Source organism: Rhipicephalus microplus, chromosome 6, assembly GCF_043290135.1.
Source record: "Rhipicephalus microplus isolate Deutch F79 chromosome 6, USDA_Rmic, whole genome shotgun sequence".
Lineage (NCBI taxonomy): Eukaryota > Metazoa > Arthropoda > Arachnida > Ixodida > Ixodidae > Rhipicephalus > Rhipicephalus microplus.
In genome coordinates, this window is record NC_134705.1 from 204045341 (window position 1) to 204070814 (window position 25474).

The following is a 25474-nucleotide window of genomic DNA, read 5'->3' on the forward strand; positions in this document are numbered from 1 at the left end:
CGGGGGACGTCACTGTTGCATGCAGGGAACGACGCCCGATATGGGGTCGTTGGTGAAGAGAGGGGGGGTCGAGCAATGCCCCTTCCGCGCTCGGTAATAAGCACGTACCACGGGGATTCCGCAATCCCCTTTCTCCGCAGAGCAGCGACTCCCCCCCCCCCCCCCCCCCCCTGAGCCCCTAAAAAGAAGAGAGTCACGGGCCAACTCCCTGATCGGACTCGCGATCACAACTATGGGCGAGCCCTCTTCGGGGTGTTTCATTGCTTCTTACTGTTTGTGCTCGCGGAAATACCTCACGCGACGTCCCCCTTCCTCCAGTGCTCCCCGTCCTTTATTCGGCTGCCCCCTCCGTGGTTTGCCTTAGGAAGACTACGCGCCACTCGGGCCGTTAACTTTGTTCACTTTAGCTTCTTGCTACGTGTCGCCTCTTCGCGATGCCTGGCTGAATACCTGTCACCACGGGCTGCGAGACCGCTGTAGCTGTTATGAGACACGGTACAAAAAAGGCCATGCCTATGGCATGAATTGTGCGTGGAATAGTGCGAGCCTGGGGCAACTCGCGTCTTTCCTACGCTGCGTTTCTTTGGCGCTTCATTTTGCTGTTATCGTTTCTCTTAAAGCCTTACTACGCTTGAGTCGTGTTCCTTTTGGTGTTTACTTTGTTTTCAGCACCATGTATGAGTGCGGGGCAGAGACAAACAGGCCATAGGCTGCCTCTAGCTTGTGTATGTACTTTGTGTTTTGCGTGTGCCGCTCATACGTGTGCAAGATATGTGGTTACCAACTAGTGACGATGCGCCTGTAACCAATGTGAAAACTGTATTTCTCGTATTTGCAAGGTGTTTCAGCGCGCGAACAAAGGAAAAAAAAGGACAGGGTGGATAGAAAGAGCGCTGACTTCCAACTAACTTTATTTCGCAGAGTGGCAAGAATTTATACGTCTAAAAATGAAGATTACAGAGCATGAAGGTAAAAAACAAGCCCAATCTACACACCAGTAACAGCACGTGTGACAGGTCCTCTAATGCCTCAAAGCCCAGCCAGGTAATCACGTTCAGCCTGGGATAAAGCAACCGATGAAGTGCTTACGCATTTATCTCCTAGCACGTGTATTTTTTCGGCTTCGATAATTTCTCGGGTAAGTTGCTCCCTGTGCCTTGCCAATATAGAGCACTGATCAAAGAGAGGGGTGCACCCACAATCTCGGCAATGAATGCCAAGATGCCCTTGTACCACATTGTGCACATTGTTTCGGTGTTCTCGCAGGCGGTCGTTTATGCACCTGTCGGTTTGGCCGACATAGACGTACCCACACGTCAGTGGAATTAAGTATACGACTCCCACTGCGCATGGGACGTAGCATGTCCTGTGCGCTACAGAGCACGCGGCAGAAGTTGCGCGAGGTGTATTTACCCGTTTGCAAAGCTTCTGCAATTTTTCCGGTGCTGAAAAACAACAAGAACGTTGGCGTCTCGAGCAATCTTTTTTAGCCTGTGTGAGACGTCGTGCACGTAAGGCAGTGCGACAGGCCGGCTCTTTCTGACGCTGTTGCGCTTATCTGGTTTGTTGCCTCGCTTCACGACATTGACCAGCTTTTCCACCACTGAAACGAGAACGCGTGCGGGGTAACCGGCTTTGCTGAGGCGCTCCACTTGTAGAGCAAAGCTGCGGTGTACCATGTGGGGGCAAGACTTCTTTAAGGCGTTGGCAAGGCAGAGGTTAGCAATGCCCCACTTGACCAATTTTGAGTGCACTGAGCCGAAAGGCAGAAGTGGCTTGCCGCTTCTTGGTTCATACATCCAGCAAACATGTCGGGGTTCTAGCAAAAGCTTCAAATCTAGAAATTTCAGGTTGTCATCAGTGGGTGATTCATACGTTAAAACTATTGGTTTCAGGAACTCTCGGAAAACAGTCAACACGTCAGAGGAAATTGTCTGAAAATTTTGACTGTCACATTTCAACAACACTAAATAATCATCAACAAAACGGCAGACTTTAAAACCACAGAGTCATCAAGTTTGTTTGACAAGACACGATCCTGATGTGCTAGAAATATGTCACTGAGAATGGGTGCCAAGCATGAACCAATACATACTCCACTTTTTTGTAAGTAGTTTTTGTCATCCCATGATACAAAAGTGGCCTTCAAATAGAAGCTGAGTAACTCTAATAAGCTGCTGTTATGAATTCGAAATAAAGTTAGTTGGAAGTCAGCGCTCTTTCTATCTACCCTGTCCTTTTTTTCCTTTGTTCGCGCGCTGAAACATCTTGCAAATATGTCTACGCACCAACTAGCCCAAGCTTCCACTCTTGTGTATTTCTCGCATGATCCATTCAGCACTTCAATACGTCAAATCAATCGCACCGACCAGCCCAGCGTCCTGCTTTAATGTAAAAACTTTGTTCTCAATAAATCTCAACGATGGGCTTAAACTCGTGTCAATGCTGAAGATCGTCGTCATCAACTGCCAGACTACACTCACTACAGGGCAAGGCCCCTTCCATGTATGAAATTCAACATGGTCTGTGCTGGCTACTGCCACGTTTACCCACAAACTTCTTAATCTCATCTGCCCACCCAACTTTTACATCCCCACTCTGGTAATTCCCCACTTAAATATCAGCGGTTGTATTGCCTGTGCGCTACATACCTTACTCATGTCTATTTCTTCTCGTTGCTTTCGGCTGTTATATGCTTAACACTGGTTTGTCTCTTGCATTATTCTGCTGTATTCTTGGGGCTACCCCTGTGGTTTTCCTTTGCATGCCTCACTGTGACACTTCAGTTTAAGCTTAACCCTCTTTGTTGCCTTCAGGTTCATGCTCAGAACGTAAGTACCAGTAAGGTGCAGCTGTTAAATACCTCCCTCTTCAGGGGTAGTGGTAAATTATACATCATGATTAGATAATGTATGCCAAATTTGCTCCACGCCATTCTAATTCTTCTAGTTACTTATATCTCATGGTTATGGGCGCCGCTGTTACTACCTGTCCAAAGTATACATGTTACTTTATAAATCCAGGGCTTGGCTGCCAGTTACAAAGCAACGTTGTCCTCCAACACTGATGCGCAACACTTTACTTTTCAGCATAATATATTTCAGACCTACCATTCTGCTGTTCTTGTCCAGTTCAGTAATCATAGGTTGCAATACGTGCCCTGAGTTACTCATGAAAGGCAGTGAATCACAAGTTACTAAGGTACTCTCAACTAACTTGTGCCCCTAATTCTTCCTCATATATCAAGAGCCCTCAAATCTTTGGTGAGCATGCGACGAACATCATAGGGTACATCGTGTCTCTGTGGCTTGCACCCTTCTTGATTGGTATTTGTCGTGATGATGTAATGAGATTTTCTCCCCGTGGGTCAGGATCATTCTTACGAATTAATCCTTCCTGGAACACTCTATATATGCTAGCCTTAGGTGGTCGTATATACAGCATCTGCTTCTCCGTTTTCTGCGTACTATTCACGGACCAGTCACATGAAGTTGTCATTTCTTGAAAAAAATAATCTCATGCTAGGTTGGTTGACACTAAAGCTGGCTGAAAGCTAAGAACAATGCAGGAATCAAGTATTCCACCAGTCTATATAAGATAGGTGTATTATGAAGAAGCCATGCGTTAACACGCGAAATTAAACGCCATGACTCCGAAGAATATCGCGTTCGGGGTGATAAAAAGCGCCCGATTCTTTCAAAACGAATGAGGCATGCTTATGTGTGTTCCGAGATTTGTTGTCAGATAAAAAATAAAGTAATATCCGAGAAAGCGATTAGTAATGCACACAGCCGGCAAAAAAAAAAAAAGGGTAAGGTCTTCACCAACGTAATAATGGTTTAATTTAACATGTAGAGAGATGCATGCCTATTAATCCATATGACATACTTTAGCCGCGAAATAACACAAACGTGGAATAAAGAAGCACACAACGACAAGAACAAGTGGCACTAACATTCTTGTTGACGCTAGATAGCAAGCTCAGAAAAAACGCACACGAAGACAGGCCAGTTGCACTAGAAATATATTGTATCAAGACTGTTTGTTGGCCTAGTCCTAGTTAGTACTTTACACAATATACTTTCAGTGCAGCTGGCCTGCCTTTGTGTGTGTATTTTCTGGGCTTGCTATCTAGCGTCGACAAGATCGCCTCACTGCCACTTGTCGTTGTCTGTTTCTTTACTCTGCGTTTGTGTAACTTTGCGGCTAAAGTTTGTATAGGCAAGTGCCAACTAGGCCAACCAACAGTCTTGATACTAGTAAGCCATGCATGTTATTTGACACATCACGTCGGACCCCACAAACTCTCCAAGGTGTCGCCCCGCAAAGCGAACCCCGGCTACGCTCTACACAGGCGTCGAAAGGGCTCTAATTCCATGATAGGGTTTTGATTTAGGTAGGAAAATATGGGTATGATTTTATGATTATCAACGTTAAACTTGACTGAGCTCATAAAATGTCACAATAGCAGTGTTTTTAGACATTAGACTAAGCTTCGACGTCATCGGCCAGGCGCGCGCACTGCAGAACAACAAAATATTGGATAAGATCAGTGTTTTTGCGTGTTTTTAACGCTGCTCACTATACACGTGTAGTCTCGAAAACAAGTCCGCAATCAGTGTCGGAAGAAAGCTTCCTTCACTCGACACACCAGTTTCACGTTACGTCCGCTGTTGACAGAGTGAGCCACAAAAGACGTTCCTGACGACGACGAAGCCGATGAGGCAGCAGCTCTTCCGTTGTTTCCAGTGTCACGACTCCAATTTCACGAAAAAAGGCAGATGCTCTCATGTTCGGTCGTTAGACCGTGTCTTTCGCCCATCCTGCTTGCGTCAGGACGCTTCTGTTTCTCTGGAACCTTTATTTTTTATCATGGCCGAACGGAAAGAAACATTGCCCCCATTAGCCTCCTCAAGTTTTCAACATTTTTTGCAGCACGTAAAGGAATTTAATCCTTTAATCCTGATCTAGTGCATCTCAAAATATTTCAAATAACGATACGTATGACTACCAACTAACGTTTATGTACTATGCCGACTCACAAAAAAAAAATTCGGCAGATCCCACGTGCCCGGGAATCGACGTCATGCGAAGCATGTGGAGGGAAGGTGACTGTGTTGCAATTTTTTTTTATTGAGCGACACGTCATGAAATGACGCTAAACATATGTACAAATGTTGCACGCACAGCCAATGTTGAAGAGTTGCAGATGATTACATAACCAGTTGTTTGCACTTGCGCAACGATGCCAACTGGAACATGCATATTATATCAACACCACACGCTGATATGAAGCGCTGATGCTCGCGAGAATGCTAGCCCTGGACACTACAACATAAATCAACTTCAGTGCAGGGCAACTAACCACAATTGACGTTAAGCCAACGTGGCGGCTGTATCAAAGGAGTACATATGTAATGTTTACAAAATTGGGCAGGCAGAACTGCAGCCACTATTGACGTTTCACGAAGATTAGCGCCTGTTTGAAAAGAAGTCCCGAGAGCTGGCGTATCTCTGAGGTGAAATGCTTCATTGTCACGCAAAATGATTGGGTTTAATACTACCTGAAGCCCTGACATTTATTCTTTGCATTCGTCGGGTTGATGCTACCGATGTCGGTTAATTCTTAACGCTCGTGCGTTAAAATTGGCCCTGTGTGTTCTTGTCATTCCTGGATAGATGCTAAGTGTCAATCACCTGTGGCACATACCCATACAGCAGCGGCACATACCCGGCCGTGGGTATGTGCCACTGCCTAGCGCGAAGTGTTTGACGACGCACGCGAAGGCATTGTGACATAATTCGTGTCTTGACCTGCGCGTCATATTTGTCAAACCATTTTACCCTCCCATGCTAATTTTGGTTCCCGCCAAGTTAAGGGGGTGACCACGAGAGCACCCAAACATAAGCAGATAGATAGATAGATAGATAGATAGATAGATAGATAGATAGATAGATAGATAGATAGATAGATAGATAGATAGATAGATAAATAGATAAATAGATAGATAGATAGATAGATAGATAGATAGATAGATAGATAGATAGATAGATAGATAGATAGATAGATAGATAGATAGATACGTTCAAAGTCACCGAAGTTCGCTAAGAAATGATTCGCATTTAAAAACAAAATTACCAGGCCTGAGTGGTATAGGCAGCACACTCACAGCGAAAGTTGATAGAGTGGCCTTTCTATAGCCCGTTGTAGACTCTCTTGGGCAACTAATACACGTACATGCGCTAGTCAGCTACCACAACATAATGTGCCGGAACTTTCATCAAGTATAAAGAAGCCTGTACCATGATTTTGTTCGCCCTTCTGTGGACAAGCGTGGCACCGTCGTACATTTTTAAGCTATTGGGGAGTTTTAGAATACCATTTGCAAGCGCTGTGGGCGTTGCGGGCATAGCGGGCACCATATGCGCTTTAGAATAGCGTTTGCCTTGCTGCGATGCGCAACGAACTGTCGCAGTGACACCGTAGCCTCGAAGCCAGCGCTTGCGGGCCACCTGCGGGCCGCGATCGCCGCACGCAATTACGGAATTTCTGCGTGCGGTCCGCGAACGCGAACGCCGACTCGCCTTACGACGCATGCGCAATGGCAGCGACCGCACCGCAAGGGCTCGCGGTGCGCTATTCGTAAGCTCCCTGTTATCTGTACGTTGTTCGGGCTGATGACGATGAAGAATTATGGCTGGGCCTTTTGTAATAGATTGCAAACAGTTTATGTGAGAGCTGATGTGATGAGAGGTGCAGTAAGAGCCTACAAGAAGAAAGTCGTAATCTGTGTGTGTTTTTTGAGCATCCGAGTTTCGACAGACCACCTGTTTTTCATTAGACAAAAAAAAACTATTAAAAATCTATGTGACAGTGTGCACTTATATACAGCAGCCTAGGGTCGCAACGTACATAAACAAGTTGAAAAACTGCTAGCAGCTCGAAATGCAAAACTTCCTTTTTAAAAAACTTACAGGAATTTAGACTTTCAGAAAGAACCTTTTCAGAGGCGCTTTTTTGTTCTTTATTTTTATACCGAGGTGATTCGACTGCCTCAATTTAACGAATCGGGAATGATTGATCACGTTTTTCTACACTGTTTTCATGCGAGAAAAAAAAAACCAGCAAAACTCGGGATAATGATGCAGAAGAGGTGCATTCACTGATTCACAAACAGTCGCCCGACTTGAAACCACTTGCGATAACTTCAGACCACGCCCCAGCTGACCACTTCTCTACTCAAAGCAGTCGCGTGGGGGAGGGGGGGGGGATCAGCGGCTCCGTAATATTTTGTCTGCTAGGCGCACCCTTCATCATGTCTTAGTGTAGATGCTCTAGTGTAGTCTCTAGTATAGATGTTTTAGTGTAGTCTCACTAGAGCATCTTTAAAACACTTTTAGGGTACCTACAACAAGCTAACTTGCATGATACTGTAAAACTAATTATATTATACCTCCACTATGCCACTATTTGTCAGTCTTCTAAGAAGCGTGCTACCCGCTACGCACTTGTAAGGGCTAGGTTGTTGAATGTCCCAACTACGGCTCAGCCATAATGCTTCATCGTGATCAGCTAACGAATCAAATTACAGAGTAGTAGGTACATAGCTAGTAGCCCCAAGAGAGCGTGCAACTGGTTCTAGAAATAACGCTTTTCATGCTTTCGCTGTGACTGGTGGTGGTGGTAGTGGTTAGAAGATGAGAAAAAGGCACCTAATTTCTGCAACCCGGTCGGGAGCACGGCGCGCAGTGCTTTCACGCAGGCTTGCCGTTTACTTTTTTTCTCTTTCTCTAGCATTTTTTGCAATGGGACCAAGCAGCTGCCACTTGACCCCCCCCCCCCCTGTGTGTACGCCTCTGGTTGAATGTTGAAGTCAAATGTACGTTGGGGCAATCGACGTGTAACTTTGATCATGCACTGGTAAACGTATTTTCAACAGAATTGGTATAACTCTGGAGACAAACTTCGCATATTTTCGCTGAAAAAAACAATAAGGTGATTTTGTCAACTTCCCTTTTTATTTAAATGACTTTTTTTTTACCTTCAGTACAAATACTGCTAAGAATGGAAAAAAATCATAATGTTTCCGCTTCAGGGCGGTGGGGGAGGCTTTTTAAATGCGAAGCATTTATTAGCAAACTTCGGTAACTTTGAGCGTATCTATCTATCTATCTATCTATCTATCTATCTATCTATCTATCTATCTATCTATCTATCTATCTATCTATCTATCTATCTATCTATCTATCTATCTATCTATCTATCTATCTATCTATCTATCTATCTATCTATCTATCTATCTATCTATCTATCTATCTATCTATCTATCTATCTATCTAGCCGCTTACGTTTGAGTGCTCTCGTGGTCATCCCCTTTACTTGGCGTGAACCAAAATTAGCATGGGAGGATAAGACGGTTTGATGAATATGACTCCCTTGTCAAGGCATGAATAACGTCCCAATCGCATCGCGCACATCGTGAAAAACTTCCCGTCAGACAGTGACACATACCCACGGGCAGGTATGTGTTGCTTGTATGCCGGTATGTGCCACAGGTGATTCTACCCAGGAACGAAGAGAACACACATGGGCAGTTTTTACACGCTAGCGTTAAGAAATACCCGACATCGCCAGCGTCGACGCGACGAATGTGACGACCATTTCAAGGGGGTGCCACCCCCGAAATCAAAGAGGTGCCCCCTCTCCCCCACAATAAAATTTCCGGCTACACCCCTGGCGGCTCACCATCAATATCATTGCGAGTTTGATTTCCGATCGATGAACAGAAAATGCGAGACAACCCCTCTTCTTGCAACCACGCACACGACTGCACACACTGCGGTACGCTAAATAAGGATATCGTGGCAGTGCACCGTAAAACATCTGATTTTAATATAATTTTAGATTTCGTATATTGTGTGGATTATCAACGAATGAACACTTCGCTGTATGTTTAGGTATCTCAAATAATAATTTTTCTCTCAGCGACGCTCGTCTTTGTGCGCATTTCTATTATTGCACTGCAGAAAACATCTGCAAACATTTGAGCGTTCTAGGGGCATGCCCAAGGCAACGGAATCAAATGAATGCTGGTGGGCCAGTGAGAGCGGAATGCGAATACGATACCAGACAGGCGCGATGGTGCTCCAGTGTGCATTGCAGTGGACATCCAGCCTGATGCAGAACAAGGACGAGAATATGGACACTAGTCTAGGATAGATAACGAAAAAGAAAGAGAAGAGGTCGAGGAGGGGAGGAAAAAGCTGCGAAAGGCCGTTTAGAGATAAGCGAGGCGAGCCTGCACAATGTGCGGAAATACGCCGCTCACATCCGCAAACACCGCGCCGAGAAAAGACGGTGCTGTAGATAGCCACGCGCTGCAAGAACGCCAGCAGTTGCACTTAGTGATAGACGAAACAAAAATACGAAAAAGAAACACCGAAAGAGCATATCGGGGAGGCATATCGTGAGTTGAGCTTCAGCTTCTGAAGGGCAGTGCACGGCACACATTGCTTGGGCGTTGGGAGGGCTCGCTTCTGTACTGCTGTTACTACTACCTCCGCTCACAAGTGCCAAGTGTTCTTTCTTCTTACTCTTATTGAACGGAATCTTGAAGACAGTGCTGTAAAGCCACAAGCTCAGTATAGTGTAAAGTTTGCGGCAGCTTTTGCCATGGTGGGCCAGCATATCGTGTTATGTAATGGAAGAGGAAGTCAGCCTCGTCAACAGATAATCAGCCTCGTGAACAGAATTAAGCACCCGAATCAATGACGGCGAGATCTGGAGAATGCATGCTCACACTTCACGTGTTACTCATAGGCGTTTATAACGACCTTTTATTTTTTTCTTTAAACCTTATTGCGGCGTTTGGGCAACCGCCGCACGGTCTGTGTGTGCGGCGGGGGGGGGGGGGGGGGCACGCACTTGCATTTCTCACTCGACCCACGTAAATTATTCATACGTCCATTTGGTTTGGCCATGGCGCAGTACTTGTTTGTCAACGGATCTGAAACGTACCTTCGTAACAGCATCACGTATATATATTCTTGAACTTACCAGCACGTTACTGGCCAATGTATCCTCGTGTATTATAAAGGCATGTTGATGCATATTGGGACGTTTCTAGCTACAACTTGAAGGGACAAGGACGAGACACGCGTAGCCGTCCCTCGGTGCCACGCGTGGACACCGCCACTGAGTTCTCACGCATCCGATCTTCTACATGCCTTTGATTGGACCAAGTCAACTTTCCCGACCATGACGTCATGACCTGGTGTGACGTTTTGCCTTACTGTACTCCCAACTATGTTGCTTCTCTTATTCGGCTGTTTTCGATACACTGCACTCAATTTGTCACCCAGGTGTACGTGCACCGCAACGCGTTATCACCGAACGAAGAAAATCTATGGCCTCGTTTCGTTTTTTCACACACCACTAATAAAAAACAACATGCAATCAAGCCGAGAAGGTATAGGGAAAGTTTCCAGGCTACGTGATTGGGAAGGTTAGAAAACGTGTTCTGTAAACCTGGGGGTGGCATCAGCCTCGCATTAAATGCGAAGCATTTCTTGACGAACCGCTGGCGCTTGAGCGATTCTATGTCCTCTGTTATTTCTGACATAATCTTCATTACCCACAACATTATCAAGACTTACCCATATTGTCCTACAAGGGCGCAATTGGTGCATTGGGTACTTGGACAAATGATAAGGAATTGTGGCGTATAGTAAGCACCACGCAACTGTATACTTGATTGATTGATTGATTGATTGATATGTGGGGTTTAACGTCCCAAAACCACCATATGATTATGAGAGACGCCGTAGTGGAGGGCTCCGGAAATTTCGACCACCTGGGGTTCTTTAACGTGCACCCAAATCTGAGTAGACGGGCCTACAACATTTCCGCCTCCATCGGAAATGCAGCCGCCACAGCCGGGATTTGAACCCGCGACCTGCGGGTCAGCAGCCGAGTACCTTAGCCACTATACCACCGTGGCGGGGCACGCAACTGTATACTTGCAATAGTCGCTCTGCGGAAGGGCCTCTAAAAAGGCCGCCTGTTGCATCCTGTGAATAGTTCCTGTAGTATCGGTTTCAGTGTTTAGGTTGGCAACACTGTCTTTCTGCTTGCGCACGCTTGTGGCACGTCTATGAAAGAGGGCAGTTTGCAAACGTTACCCCTGTGTGTGAGTCACGTCACTTCTTCACTACACCACCCCTCCTGCGTAGAGAAACATATTTACATAAAGAGCGGACACTCCCGTAGGGCACTGCGGCCGAGATACTGCGCTGTTTGCATCACCACAAGTGGGTGGACAGACCCAATAATGTATTCAGCATAAAAATAATAACGAAATCTTTTTTCATTCCGATCAATAAGATTTGAACCCATACCCAATGTCACGAAAGCGAGTGTCTATATTCCACTAGGCTACACGCACATGCTTCCAAGGGTATACATGTCGATAACATCTAAACCACATGAACGTGTACCCTTTGTGTAAACCAAATGCAGAAAAACAACATTTTCTAGTCATACTTTATTGTTTTCTGTAGTGAAGCGTTAAACGCACTCAATGGGACACGTTGTGGAGCGAATTTGCAAAATTGCACAAATACACAAAGTTTTTTCTTTGCGAAAATTTGATGCCGTAATTGGGTTTTCAATGTCCTTCTGAGGCGGCTATTACGTTTCGTGACAGAAGAATAGAAGCGAGCATGGACACGCCATCTAGCAGTTACTCAGAGCCCATGTTGCAGGGCCGCGAAAAGGCTCGAGTGGCCACTCACATTTCTCTGTGCCTCCAGTTCACGCTGCGACTTTGTTGCTTGTTCGCGCGGGCGCATAGTTATATGATGCACTTTTGCTGGCAATATAACCTGCTGGACCGATTGCTGTATGCCTGCGCATATCATCCGCAAAATATGATAAGCGAATATGACTTTGAAAGCATTTCATATTAAGTTTGAAGTTTGTGTGCGTGATCGGGCGCTATACGCTTCGACTCGCGGCATGGAAAGGTGACTCGACGGTCAGCCACCAACTTCCCTCACGTCACACCACTCCAGCTGATTCAACTTATAATGACGTGATAGTCACCATTTTTTTTTTCGCCGCGTTTGTTCCAGCAGTCTTTACTTCGTGGCGGCTGCTCGCGAGTCCGTTGCCGCGACGCATGCGTTGAAAGTTTCGTGTTCGGCGGGACTGCTTTCGCGTTTTCTGTTCGAAATGACTTCTTGGTGTAGATCGTGTGTAGGTGCGTCACAGTTCTCAGTACTGACATGGTAAAGCATTGCAAATTCTAACTGGTGATAGCAGCACCCAGTTTTTCACCCTCTCTCAAAATGGGCTGATGACTAATGAGAAGCCTGTAATTAATTATCTGTCATGCGCTACAGAAACCCTCTTGTCACTTCTTACCTTCTCTTTGATTGCTCCTGGGCATTGATTTAAATTCAAGCCCCCCGGCGATTATCACGTGCTGTGACTTTTCTGCTGGAGTGTCCCGCACCTGGACGTTACTTTTGCCTGTGATGCCAGTTGCTTTGTCCCCTCCCAACCCCACCACTATTTTTCTTAAGCTGGGTCTTCTGACCATTGAACAGGGTGAACCTGTTTTTTCCAAACCTGTTTTCTCTTTCTTCTCCATTGTTCTGGGTGCCGGTGCCCTACCACTCTCTCCACCGGCCGCTCCTTTGTTCACCTTCGCTAGTGCCTCCTCTGCTGACCTAAGCCTTTTTCCCATAGCCCTCGTCTTTCTTGATCTGTCAGCAACACAGTCTCCAGCTCGGCCTCATCACAGTTCACTCTGAGCAACCACCATTTCCACATTTTTTTAGTCGACCACACATGGCCTACACGACGATAGAGTACGCAGTCGACCATAGAGTACGCAATGATGCTGCATAGGATGTATGATCGGCTAAGGGTGATGACCATAAATGAATATGGGTCCAGAAGCTCAGGTAGTGATCACAAACGTATCAAGCTGAGTTTGGAAGAGAAATTAAAATGGGAAGGAGGCATTATGAGCAACCACATGGTAATATTCATTAGGCAAATAGCAATAGCGACTAAAGAGATTGAGAAGTAATCACTGAGGATACTAAAGCAGAGTAGACGTACACAAATCTCAGTTGTTTGAGCTAGAGGTTTCTAAGGTACGAGTGAGATGCGGCGATGGCGTAGTGGTTAGAGCATCCGCCTCGCATGCAAGAGGTCCGTGGTTCAAATCCCGGTACCGCTCAGTTCCCAACCGGATTAAAAAAAAATCCGCGTGTTGATGGAACTGCATTAAGAGGCCTGGGGTGCGGCCTCACCGGCAAACACCGCCGAGAACGCAATCCCTCACCAGAGAAAGATTGGCCACCCTGGTGCAGTATCTGGCCACTACCTCCCACATGCTTACGTCAAATAACTCACGGCCCTCAGTCCCCAGCAGCTGCGAAGCAACTGACCACGGCGGTGGTCAGATCTGCAACGCAGCAGAGGGTGCTAAGAATCTCTGGATACGGACAGGCCGCCATTGGAACCTGAACTTGGCAACGTTTAACGCTAGAACCTTATCTAGTGAGGGAAGTCTAGCTGTACTATTCGAGGAGCTAGAGGGTGTTAAATGGTATAAAATAGGGCTCAGTGAGGTTAGGAGGACAGATGAGGCCTATACGGTGCTACAGAATGGGCACGTCCTTCGCTACAGGGGCTTGGCAGACAGAAGAGAACTGGGAGTGGGGTTCCTATTTCACAGAAACATAGCTGGCAACATAGATGAATACTATAGCATTAATGAAAGGGTAGTAGGTATCGTAATTAAACTGAATAAAAGATACAAGATGAAGGTAGTACAGGCTTACGCGCCTACATCCAGCCATGATGACGCTTCAGTTGAAAGCTTCTATGAAGACGTGGAATCGGCAATGAGTAAGGTAAAAACACAGTATACTAGTGATGGGCTACTTTAATGCAAAGGTAGGGCAGTAGGAGATTATGGCATCGGTACTAGAAACGCCCGAGGAGAGCTACTAGTACAATTCGCAGAACGCAATAATTTACGGATTTTGAATACCTTCTACCGAAAACGAGAAAACTGCAAGTGGACATGGAGGAGCCCTAATGGCGAAAATAAGAACGAAATAAACTTTATAATGAGTGCACACCCTGGAATCGTGCAGGATGTGGAAGTGATTGGCAAGGTACGATGCAGTGACAATAGAATGGTACGGTCTCGAATTCGCCTAGACTTGAAGAAGGAACGACAGAAACTGATACGCAAGAAGCCAATCAATCAGCTAGCACTGAGAGGGAAAGTACGGGAATTCAGAGTGTCGCTGCAGAACAGGTACTCGGCTCTTAGTGAGGAAACCAACCTTAGCGTAGATACAATGAATGATAATCTGACGAGTATCATTACGGAGTGTGCAGTGGAAGTTGGAGGCAGGGTAGTTAGACAGGACACTGGCAAGCTTTCCCAGGAAACGAAGAACCTAATTAAGAAGCGTCAAATCATAAAAGTGCCAAGTACAACAGACAAAATGGAACTGGCAGAGCTTTTGAAGTTGATTAATAGACGTAAGGTATGCGATGTAAGAAGGTATAACATGGAGAGAATTGAACACGCTCTCAAAAACGGAGGAAGTGTCAAAGCATTGAAGAGGAAACTTGGGATAGGCAAAAGTCGGATGTATGCACTAAGGGACAAAGAAGGCAAAATAACTACCAATATGGATAGGATAGTTAAAATAGCGGAGGAGTTTTACAGAGATCTGTACAGTAGCCGAGACAACCACGACCTTAATACTATAAGAACTAGCAGTAACCCAGATTACACCTCACCAGTAATGATAGAAGTCAGAAAAGCTTTGGAGAGCATGCAAAGGAGCAAAGCTGCTGGTGAGCATCAGATAACATCAGATCTGCTGAAAGATGGAGGACAGATTGTGTTAGAAAAACTAGCCACCCTGTTTACGGGGTGTCTCCTGACGGGAAGAGTACCAGAGTCTTGGAAGAACGCTAACATCATCTTAATACATAAGAAAGGAGATGACAAGGACTTGAAGAATTACAGGCCGATCAGCTTGCTCTCTGTAGTATACAAGCTATTTACAAAGGTAATTGCTAACAGAGTAAAGAAATCATTAGAATTCAATCAATTAACCAAAGGAACAAGCAGGATTTCGAACAGGCTACTCAACAATTGACCACATTCATACTATCAATCAGGTAATAGAGAAATTCTCAGAGTATGACCAACCACTATACATAGCCTTCATAGATTACGAGAAGGCGTTTGATTCAGTAGAAATATCAGCCGTCATGCAAACACTGCGGAATCAGGGCGTAGATGAAGTATATATAAACATTCTGGACGAAATCTACAGGGGATCAACTGCTACCATAGTGCTTCATAAAGAAAGCAACAGAATACCAATCAAGAAGGGTGTAAGGCAGGGGGACACAATTTCCCGAATGCTATTTACCGCGTGCTTACAGGAGGTTTTCAGAAGCCTAGAATGGGAACAGTTAGGGATAAGAGTCAATGGAGAATACCTTAGTAACCTGCGCTTCGCCGATGACATTGCAATGCTGAGTAACTCGGGGGACGAATTGCAACTGATGATTACGGAGTTAGACAAGGAGAGCAGAAAGGTGGGTCTTAAAATTAATCTGCAGAAAAGGAAAGTAATGTACAACAACCTCGGCAAGGAGCAGCGCTTCGAGATAGGTAATAGTGCACTTGAAGTTGTAAAAGACTATGTCTACTTAGGGCAGGTAATAACCGCAGAGCCGAACCACGAGATTGAAGTAACTAGAAGAATAAGAATGGGGTGGAGCACATTCGGCAAGCACTCTCAAATTATGACAGGTAGATTGCCACTATCCCTCAAGAGGAAGGTATATAACAGCTGTATCTTGCTGGTACTTAGCTACGGAGCAGAAACCTGGAGACTTACAAAGAGGGTTCAGCTTAAATTGAGGACGACGCAGCGAGCAATGGAAAGAAAAATGGTAGGTGTAACCTTAAGAGACAAGAAAAGAGCAGAGTGGATTAGGGAACAAACGGGGGTTAAGGATATCATAGCTGAAATCAAGAAGAAGAAATGGACATGGGCAGGGCATGTAGCGCGTAGACAGGATAACCGCTGGTCATTAAGGGTAACTGACTGGATTCCCAGAGAAGGGAAGCGGGTTAGGGGGAGACAGAAGGTTAGGTGGGCAGGTGAGATTAAGAAGTTTGCGGGTATAAATTGCCAGCAGCAAGCACAGGACCGGGTTGACTGGCGGAACATGGGAGAGGTCTTTGTCCTGCAGTGGACGTAGTCAGGCTGATGATGATGATGATGATTATGATGATGCGCTGCAGCAAACCATGTGCCGCGTCATCACTAACGGGCCCCCAGCAACACATTGCAGCAAAAAAGCGCATAGCCGAAATTTCTGTCAGTGCAAGTTCAACATCGGAGTTGTTTGTGCTCAGCAAACTCTTTCATGTTCGAGAAAATTGCCATCCTCATGTGGGCGCCCACTCTCTTCGTCCCGATCATCTTCTGCTTTGCTATTGAACACCTGCGTGAGCTCTCCCACTTGGCCGACGGTCTGGCGCAGGGTGCAATAATCCCGATTGATCAGTGAAAGAGTGCAGAGAGAAAGACATAATTATTGAGATAATGAGAAATAGAAAAGGGGAGAAAATATTAACGCACCTCTCTAAAAGAGGCAGTGGAGCCGATGGGCATCTATACGTCGTCCTCGCCGTTAGTACACGACAGTTATACCGTTAGCGAGATAGCGGAGGCCAAGGGAATGGCGTTACCATGCTGGAAGCGTTCGTGCGGACAGCGCCTTACAGTTTAGCGGGGGAGGGGGGGGGGGGGGTTACGTCATTCAACTGGGACGGGGGTTTCACCTATCGGAAGGTGAATAGGTTGAAGAGCAATGAAAACAAAAAGAAAACGAGAATGTTTGCCTTAGTTGCCCCGCGAAACCATGTTACAAGTTTTTATTTACAAATATATAATAATATGAACCACGCACCAAACGCGGCAACATTTATGTTACCGATTTGTTTGCTTTTACAGACGTTCGAAATGGGCAGGTATCGTAAAAACTACACTAACTTATTCATAATACTCGGTGATCCAAACCAAGCGAAGGCAAGCGAATTAAGCCATTTTAGAAAGTATAGTTTGCTGCCAACGAAATGAGTCTTTCAACAAGTACAGCCCAAATCACTTCGAGATGGGCGTCCAAAACCACCACCATGTTTTACGTACAATACTTGAACTACTCTAATATGTCAACGTTAAATCTGAAAAAAATTAATAATAACGGGTTTACGGTGAGCTGTACGGGTCACTACGTCGCTGCGCATGTGCACTTCGATACCGCTTAACCGGTTAGCCCGCTATCCCGGCAAGCCCACTATCCCGCTAAGCCAGGTAAGCTGTCTAGTATGAGGTATGCAGAGCGGCTTGTTGTGAGGCGCAGTGTATACGGGTGCTTCAAAGCGAATAGCGAGCTCCCGTGCCACCATTCTGAACACTCGGTTCCACGAAAGGGAACGCGGATGTCCAACGCATGGTAAGAAAGGCGACTGGGTCGTTCACGCGGTCAACGAGCAGAACCGCCAAAGCTGTCCGGTTTGAGACAAAAGCGGAGAGCCGACTGGGAAGTGCGTATCGCAAGAACCAGGCGATGCGTGGTCGTCCGGTTTCAAGTTGATTTTTTGGCATTCCCGTGTGCCGTTTGAGAATGCCGTAACTTCCGACCGCTGGACCTACTGATACATGGTTTCGGTATGCATTCACCCTGTGGTGAGAATGCGTGTTTCCAGGCATGTAGGCGAGCTTGCCCAGCGACGTCATTACAGAGTGTTCTTGAGACGACGGAGCTCTTGGCTATCGCATGCGAACATTGTCAGCGCAGAGGGCCTGACAACGTTCCCGGCGCGTTTAGGGCGGCTCCTACGAAGCGGTTTAGTGCGCGAGCTTGTAGCCTGGGACTGGCGCACGTCAGCCAATACACAGGCTAGCATGGAAGAGAGTGTGACGACACGTGTTGCTCAGATACCCTCGCGTATTGTATTTGGTAAACCAACGCAGTGTCTGTTACTAAAGGGTTCCTGCAATTATGTGAGATTGGCTTGTGTTGAGATTCTTTGTCTAACCGAGGGTTGAAAAGAGAATGTTCGGGGATGTGAAAAAGAGAGCGGAGGTTCGGCTTGGACCTGGGCACACGCCTCAGTGCTGCAATAAGGCACCAGTGCACCAGGAAACGGCTGTTCCTTCGCGCGGCCACTCGAGTCATCGTGGGGCGCCCTTTCCGAACCCTAAACACCTTCCCTTCTCAGGTAGTGTTGAAGCTAGACTCCTGGCTTTTGCTTCTGTGCTAAGTTTTGCAAATCCTATCTTTCAATCTTCCTCTATTCGTTTTCTCTCTTACCTATGTTTATTCTACATCCTTTTCTGGGTCCATTCATTACTTTATCTCTCTATTTCTAGCTTCCTCCCTCTTTCTATCTTTTTCTCTCTATGCCTCCCCCCCCCTTACTTTGATTATATTCTTTTCTTGCTGCCACACTCTGTTTTTTCGTTATTTCTACTCCCTGCCTCACTCCTCTCCTTTCCCTCCCCCATCTTTCCTCTTTAAGTCACTTATGTTTCCCACCCTTATGCTACACTAAGCCACTCAGAGCTTTGCAATTTTTGGTAGCGTGCTCAAAGAAAAAAAAAAGTGCCGGTATAGCCGAGTAGTTAGGACGGTAGCCTTCGTGTCGAAGGTACGTGGGTTCGAATTCCACCTTGTGAAGAAGTTTTTCTGCTAGGAATATCTTTATTTTTTATTTTTATCTCACGTTCTCTCACTCAACTTACTCATTCTATCACTCATCGGGGTTATTACAGGCCACGCCGAAGAAATCGGCGCACGTGTTCAGGGAGCGAAGCAGAAGGTGAAGAGGATCATGATTATCATCATTTATGTTTCTGAAGAACAAGGTACCGCGAGCTTGAACTTGTCCACCCTAAATAAGAAAGAAAAGATAGAGTGAGTGAGTGAACAACGTCATTTAGTTCCTTTAGGTTACTGAGCTTGGTTACCGCCTGGCAGATGAAAGAAAAATAAAAGAAGGGAGTTAGAGAATGAAAAGAATAAGCACAAGCAAAGGTAGAGATCAAGAAAGAAATAAATAAATATGAAATAGAAATAAAACAATGTATAGAGAGAAATAGAGAAAGCAAGAATTAGGGAGCGAGGCAAAGTAAGTCGGGAAAAGAAAAGGCAGGGCAACCTTGACGTGAAGTCACGTAACACTGGTCATGTCATATGTTCCTACCAAAATTATCGGCCACTAGTCACTCAACGTGAACAGACGTAAAACCAGTATTAAAGGACACGGGTAAAATTAGATGCGTCCTATGATCCCGCCAAACCCACGTCATTTAAGCGGACTTGACAAGGCAGCGTCTTCATCTGTGAGCTCCAGCTTTGCACCACTAGGGTAAGCTGCAGACTTTTTTTTCTACAAAGCATTACAAGTGAAACAAAAGAGAACGGACACCAGTTTTACTGCTATTAGGGAAGCAGCCGTTGCCGCACAACAGTGACAGCCTTCCGTCCGCTTTGTGAAGCGAGTCCCATTCGACACAACAATGAGTGTGGCCTTCGCGCGCTAACGTGGAAGCCCTTAACGGTAAGCGTGGTACACACAGCGCAGCTTACGTATATGGGGTGGCATAAAAGGCTATTTTATCCCAACCGCGTGTATGGCAGTGCGCGGCAGAAGACTCTGATAACGACATCCTTGCCTCGTTGAGCACGGCTTCGCTGTACGACCGTAAAACGACCGTAAAATGTCGAACGGTGCCGCATTGACAACGCCGTTTCACTCCTCCTGGTTGTTAAATGTTTTTATGGCAACAGGCCGAACGACTTCTCTTTGTTAAAGCTGCTCGATCTCGTTTGGTCTTCTTTGCAAGCCTTTTCAACGCAAGTATGGCTGTCTCGTTGTGAGAACGTCGGTTTACTTTGGGCCGCGCAAAAGACTGTTGGCGGCAAGGCTGAGGTTGTTCAGCATTGTTAGCTGAAGTGTTGCACAAAACTATATGAGCACAAACTGCAAAGCCGGTTTTTTTTATCCCATTGTATAATATTTGAGGCGTCGCACTGCGCCATCACAATAGAGAGAAGAAGAATCTGAGACAAGAAAGGGAAAACTTTCCCGACTTCCATAGAAATTCCCTCCTTCGCGCTCGCGTCAGGCCTGAATGCATGAAAGTCATTGATTTAGATGAAAAGCAGCTTATGGCGCTGTTCAACGCACATGTGGTTCAACGAACTGGTGTGTGGACCCTTACTACGTATGCGCAACAGCTAGCCCAAGCACTCCCAGAACGTGTGGCCTCTTCCCCTTACACTATATCAGCAATCATGTGATGGCATCGGGGAACGAGATTCCACAGACGCATGATGAACTAATGCGTTGTACTCTATAGTCAGAAGGCGCTGGCACGCGCCAGCGCAATTGGGCCTGCGTATGTGGCTTAGTAAGAGGCTGTGGCCATGGAGTTTTTTATATATAAATTTAGGAAACTCTGTGGCAGTGGCCTCTCAGCAATCACGTGATGGCGTCGGGAAACGAGATTCTACAGACGCGCGATGAACCCACGTGCTGCCGCGTGGCATTCTTCAACAAGAGTTCGGGACAAGTAACAGCAATACAGTGAATTCATCGTGTGCTCCACTTGCAAGGACGCGTCAACATCGGGCAAGGTTCCCGTGATGAGCGGAACTTTAATCGACCCATGGGCTGCTTCACATGCTACTACCTATGGTCCCCTTTAGTGGCAGATGGTGTATTTGTTTTTGTCTTTAGGTCAAATAAATGCCAAGCTCTCTAAAGTATACACAACGTCCTGGCAAGTGTTAGCACTCCCTGAAAAAGCAATTACGGTATGTTTTCAAACGCTAGTTTAGGTTCCTTATGTATCTTGACGTCACAGCATCTTGCGCAAAGTATCATGACGTTTCCATGACCATTCCACTCCTAGCGTCATTGGTGACGCATGAGTGTCCTTTCTGAATACTTTTGGTCACGTACAAGCGGACATTTCGAATGTTTTGGGGCCTGTCGTGATCACAACTAGTCAATGATGCGTGAAACCACCATCACTGAAACTGTATAGTGTGGCGTCAAGCTAGTGATGATGTCGCTAGGTTACATGCGAAGGTGGACTTTATAGTCACAATAAAATAAGCAGTGGCTTAGCTCGGCTATTTCAGCATATGCGCATAGCGTCAACTACGGATAGACGGATGGCGGATGTAAGGATAGACAGACAGACTAGCGAATGAGCTCAGGCGAGTCAAACGCGAGCCCACTATAGTGACACGTTGGTCCAGGAGCTTCCAGACCTTCTCTGGCGTGCCAGCTGTGCGTCGTGTGACGTAACTTCTCGTCGGGCATGTGCAACACAGCTCTCGATAAGCCATCTTACAGTGCGCAACCTCAGCCAATGTTCAGTATGCTACAAAACAGGTTATCGGCCTTTACTGAGGTTCACGCTTGCGCAAACATTGGTAAGGCTGTTTCATCTCACCTCCAGAAATCGTCCGTTCCCCATTAAGGTAATATGAAGCATTTGCAGAATAACAAACAACAACAAAAATAGATCATATACAACCACGGTGGCGCTTGTAGTACCCACAGAAATGAAAAGATACTGAAGTGCGCCAGCTCCAGAAAACTTAGAAAAAAAAGTTAATGTGGTTGCACACTTCACAACGTCTTACGTAGTACATGAAAAGAAAAAAAAAATCCGTAAACAGGTTCTGTGTGCCCCCACTGATATTTCGACAAGTGGATTTGTCTTCTGAAACTCTACGTCCTGAACAATTGCAATGCTACAGTTGCAGCCTTGAAAAAGACAAGTCCACTTGTCGAAAGGTTGACTGGATCACACACACCATGCTCACAGATTTTAGGAGCGAAACTCCTTATAGCGGCACCCGTTCGTCCCCCGTAGTATGAAACAAGTATAACATTTTGACCTCCAAGGTGGTGCCGGTGAGAGACTTCTTCTGTGCGTTGTTGAACAATAAAAAATAGTGCTCAATGTACATGTCAATGGCTGCTAATGGGGAATGAGAGACAGAAGCATTCGGCTTTTAGTAACGCGCACGCTGCGATCACCATTAGCAGCCATTGGCATGTACATTGAGCACTATCTGACAAGAAAGGGTTGCTACGTCATACTCGCTGGGTGTGACCTCCTTAGCTTTATAAAGGTTTAGCGAGCGTTGAGCCACAGTGCCATGAATACAATGAACTTGTGTATACAATGAATGAACTCGAGGTGGTTAAAAATGGGAAGTAGATACGAAGCGCAAGCCGTAAGAAATGAAAAGCCGAATTCTCCGCCTCTCATTTCCCATTAGCAGCCAATGGCATGTACATTTAGTACTATCTGACTGAAAAAGTTTGCTACGTCATACTCGCTGGGCTTAACCTTCTTGGTTTTCGAAAGGTTTAGCGAGCGTTCGGCCGCAGTGCCATGAATACAGTGAACTAGTATATACCATGAACTCAAGGTGGTTGAAGGTGGGAAGTGGACCCGAAGCGCAAGCCGTAAGAAAGTGTGCGTGTGCCACCTCTCGTTAAGTCCGCTGGATGGCGGTGCTTCTATATGGGGAATATATGATGAAAAGATGCGAGATGGTGGTACTTGGGGTGTTGAATAGATGGACGAACGGACACATAGACAGATGCATGGATGGACACATGAACGGACGCAGGGGCGGCTGCATGGACGAATGCAGGGACGGACGCACGAACAGACGCACGCACGGACGGGCTGGTGGACGCATGGACAATCACACTGATGGACGCATGGACGGACGGAAGCAAGAACGAATGGACGGACGAATTCTCCGCCCCACGCTCCATCATTCACTTCGTGGATATGCTGCCGTTTTTTTTTTTCGTCTGCGCAGCAGAGATATTGTAGGTCATGAAACAAAGTCGGTTATTTTAGTTATGTGTGTTTGTACCTTCGAATAAATTTAAAGCTGCAAAATCAGCGCCTGGGTGGTGTATTCACTTGTCCTCGTCCATTTAAAACTAATTCTTCTTACTTATTGATGAACCACAACCTAGCCCGAGTTTCTCTTCTAGTGCAACATCTTCCGTTCGTTGTCGGCCATCGAATAAATATATGTCTTTTTTTTATTACTGCAAATACACTCTGCGACGTTGTCTATAACAAAAACGACAACAGGAAGTCATAAAGGTTGTGTTAACGGTTGCACATCTGCAGAACGCGTGTGACTTTCAGCAATACACCAACTACTATTCGGAGGCGTTTAGAGCAGCTAAATTGCAATTACTTCCTGCAGTACCGAAAAATCCAGTGCATGTTCACGATGGCTCCTAAGCTAAAAGTTACAAATTAAGTTGACAGCGTGAATGCTGTCCCATCAAGTGGAGCATTTTCCTCCCTAAAGAGGCTAGCTACACACTTGGAAACCGCTGCATAATAAGCTCGTTATGAGAATCGCTACAATAAAAATAAAAAAAAAACAAAAAAATCCCGCCTTAATTTTTATCTACGAAATGAATGATGATAAGTGGGTGAAACTAGAGAGGGGGAGATTTTCGGTAAGCCGTAACTATCCCGCGAAAAGTTAGCCCATTACATCATTAGAGAGACGCAAGACTGTGCGTATTAAACAAATCAACTTTTATTTAATGCGGAGCATTTTTCGGTGAACTTTGGCGACTTTGAGCGTATCTATCTATCTATCTATCTATCTATCTATCTATCTATCTATCTATCTATCTATCTATCTATCTATCTATCTATCTATCTATCTATCTATCTATCTATCTATCTATCTATCTATCTATCTATCTATCTAGCCGCTTACGTTTGGGTGCCCTCGTGGTCACCCCCTTAACTTGGCGTGAACCAAAATTAGCATGGGAGGGTAAGATGGTTTGACGAATATGTCGCGCTGGTCAAGACATGAATAATGTCACAATCCCGTCGCGTACTTCGGCAAACACTTTCCGCCAGACAGTGGCACATACACACAGGTGGGTATGTGCCACAGGTTATCGACACTTAGCATCTACCCAGGAATGACGAGAACACGCGTGGAAAATTTTAACACGTGAGCGTTAATAAATACGCGACATCGGTAGCGTCGACCCGACGAATGCAAAGAATAAATGTCAGGGTCCCAGCTGGAATCGAGCCCAAGCATTCTGCATTGCAATGAAGCATTTTACCACAGAGCTAAGCCTAAGAACTACTTTTCAAATATACGCTAATCTTCGTGAAACGTCAATAGTGGTTGCAGTGGTGTTTACCCAATTTTATAAACATTACATATGTACTCCTTTGATACAGCCACCACGTTGGGTTAACGTCAGTTGTGATTAGTTGATATGCGCTGAAGTTGATTCATGTAGCAGTGTCCAGGGTAAGCATTATCGCGAGCATCAGCGCTTCATATCAGCGTGGGGTGTTGATATAATACGCATGTTCCAGTTGGCATCGTTGCGCAAGTGCGAACAACTGGTTGTATAAACACCTGAAACCCTTCAACATATGTCTGTGCGTGCTATATTTGCACATATATTTAGCGTCATTTCACGACGTGTCGCCCAATCAGAAAATTCCAACACCTTCCCAATGCCTTCCCTCCGCATGCTTCGCATAACGTCGATTCCCCGATACGTGGGAGCTGCCGATTGTTTTTCTTTTAGATGCGGAGCATCTAATACTCGAGGCTTGTAGTGCGGCGCCGTCCGCAAGCTTCCTCCTCCTTCTTCCACCATCTGTGCATCCCTTCCTCCTCTACACACCGCGCGCGCTTCACTCCTCCACCATCTGTGCACCCTTCCTCCTCTACACACCGCGTGCGCTTCTCCTCTTCACGAACATTCGCTAGCTGTATAATGTAGCGCGCATGCGCCGTCACGCTTCGAGAACATCTGCAGCTGACGCGCGCGCATGCGCCGTCGCGCTTCGAGAACATCGGCAGCTGACGCGCGCGCATGCGTTGTTGCGCTTCTCCCCCTTCTCGAACATTCGACAGCTGACGCGCGCATGCACCGTCACCCACCATCTGTGCCGCGCGCGCTTCTCCCCTTCGAGAACATTCTACAATTCTCCTGATTCTCCAGTGGACGCGCATGCGCCGTCACGCTTCGAGAACATTCAACAGCTGACAGTGCATGCGCCGTCGCGCTGTATATATACTCAAGGTCGGCGCTCGCTCGCTCAGTTGCCGCTCGTCGGTTGGTTTGTACGGCGCGTCGACGTCCAAGGTCGCGGAGAAATGAATTCCAACGAATCCACAAACAATGATCGACGTCCCTTCGACCAGCGCCGCCCTTTCGCATACGTGTGTACGTGTTCACTCATTTAACACCCGCTCCTACAACCACGTTAACCAATTTAGCCATCGACC

The 25474-nt window shown here is 46.1% G+C and overlaps 1 protein-coding gene across 2 annotated transcripts in view; it reads right to left on the minus strand.

The window, feature by feature from the left end:
- LOC119177942 (uncharacterized) overlaps positions 1–25474 on the minus strand; it is a 461325-nt gene that overhangs the window by 422759 nt on the left and 13092 nt on the right. Inside the window, exon 1 of one of the 2 annotated variants that reach the window (XR_012884417.1) lies at positions 9128–9216. The exons of the other annotated variant lie outside the window; for it this stretch is intronic. The gene's annotated coding sequence lies outside the window, so the exon portion shown is untranslated. Of the gene's footprint in view, positions 1–9127; positions 9217–25474 lie in introns of those variants that run through there. 2 annotated transcript variants of the gene reach the window in all.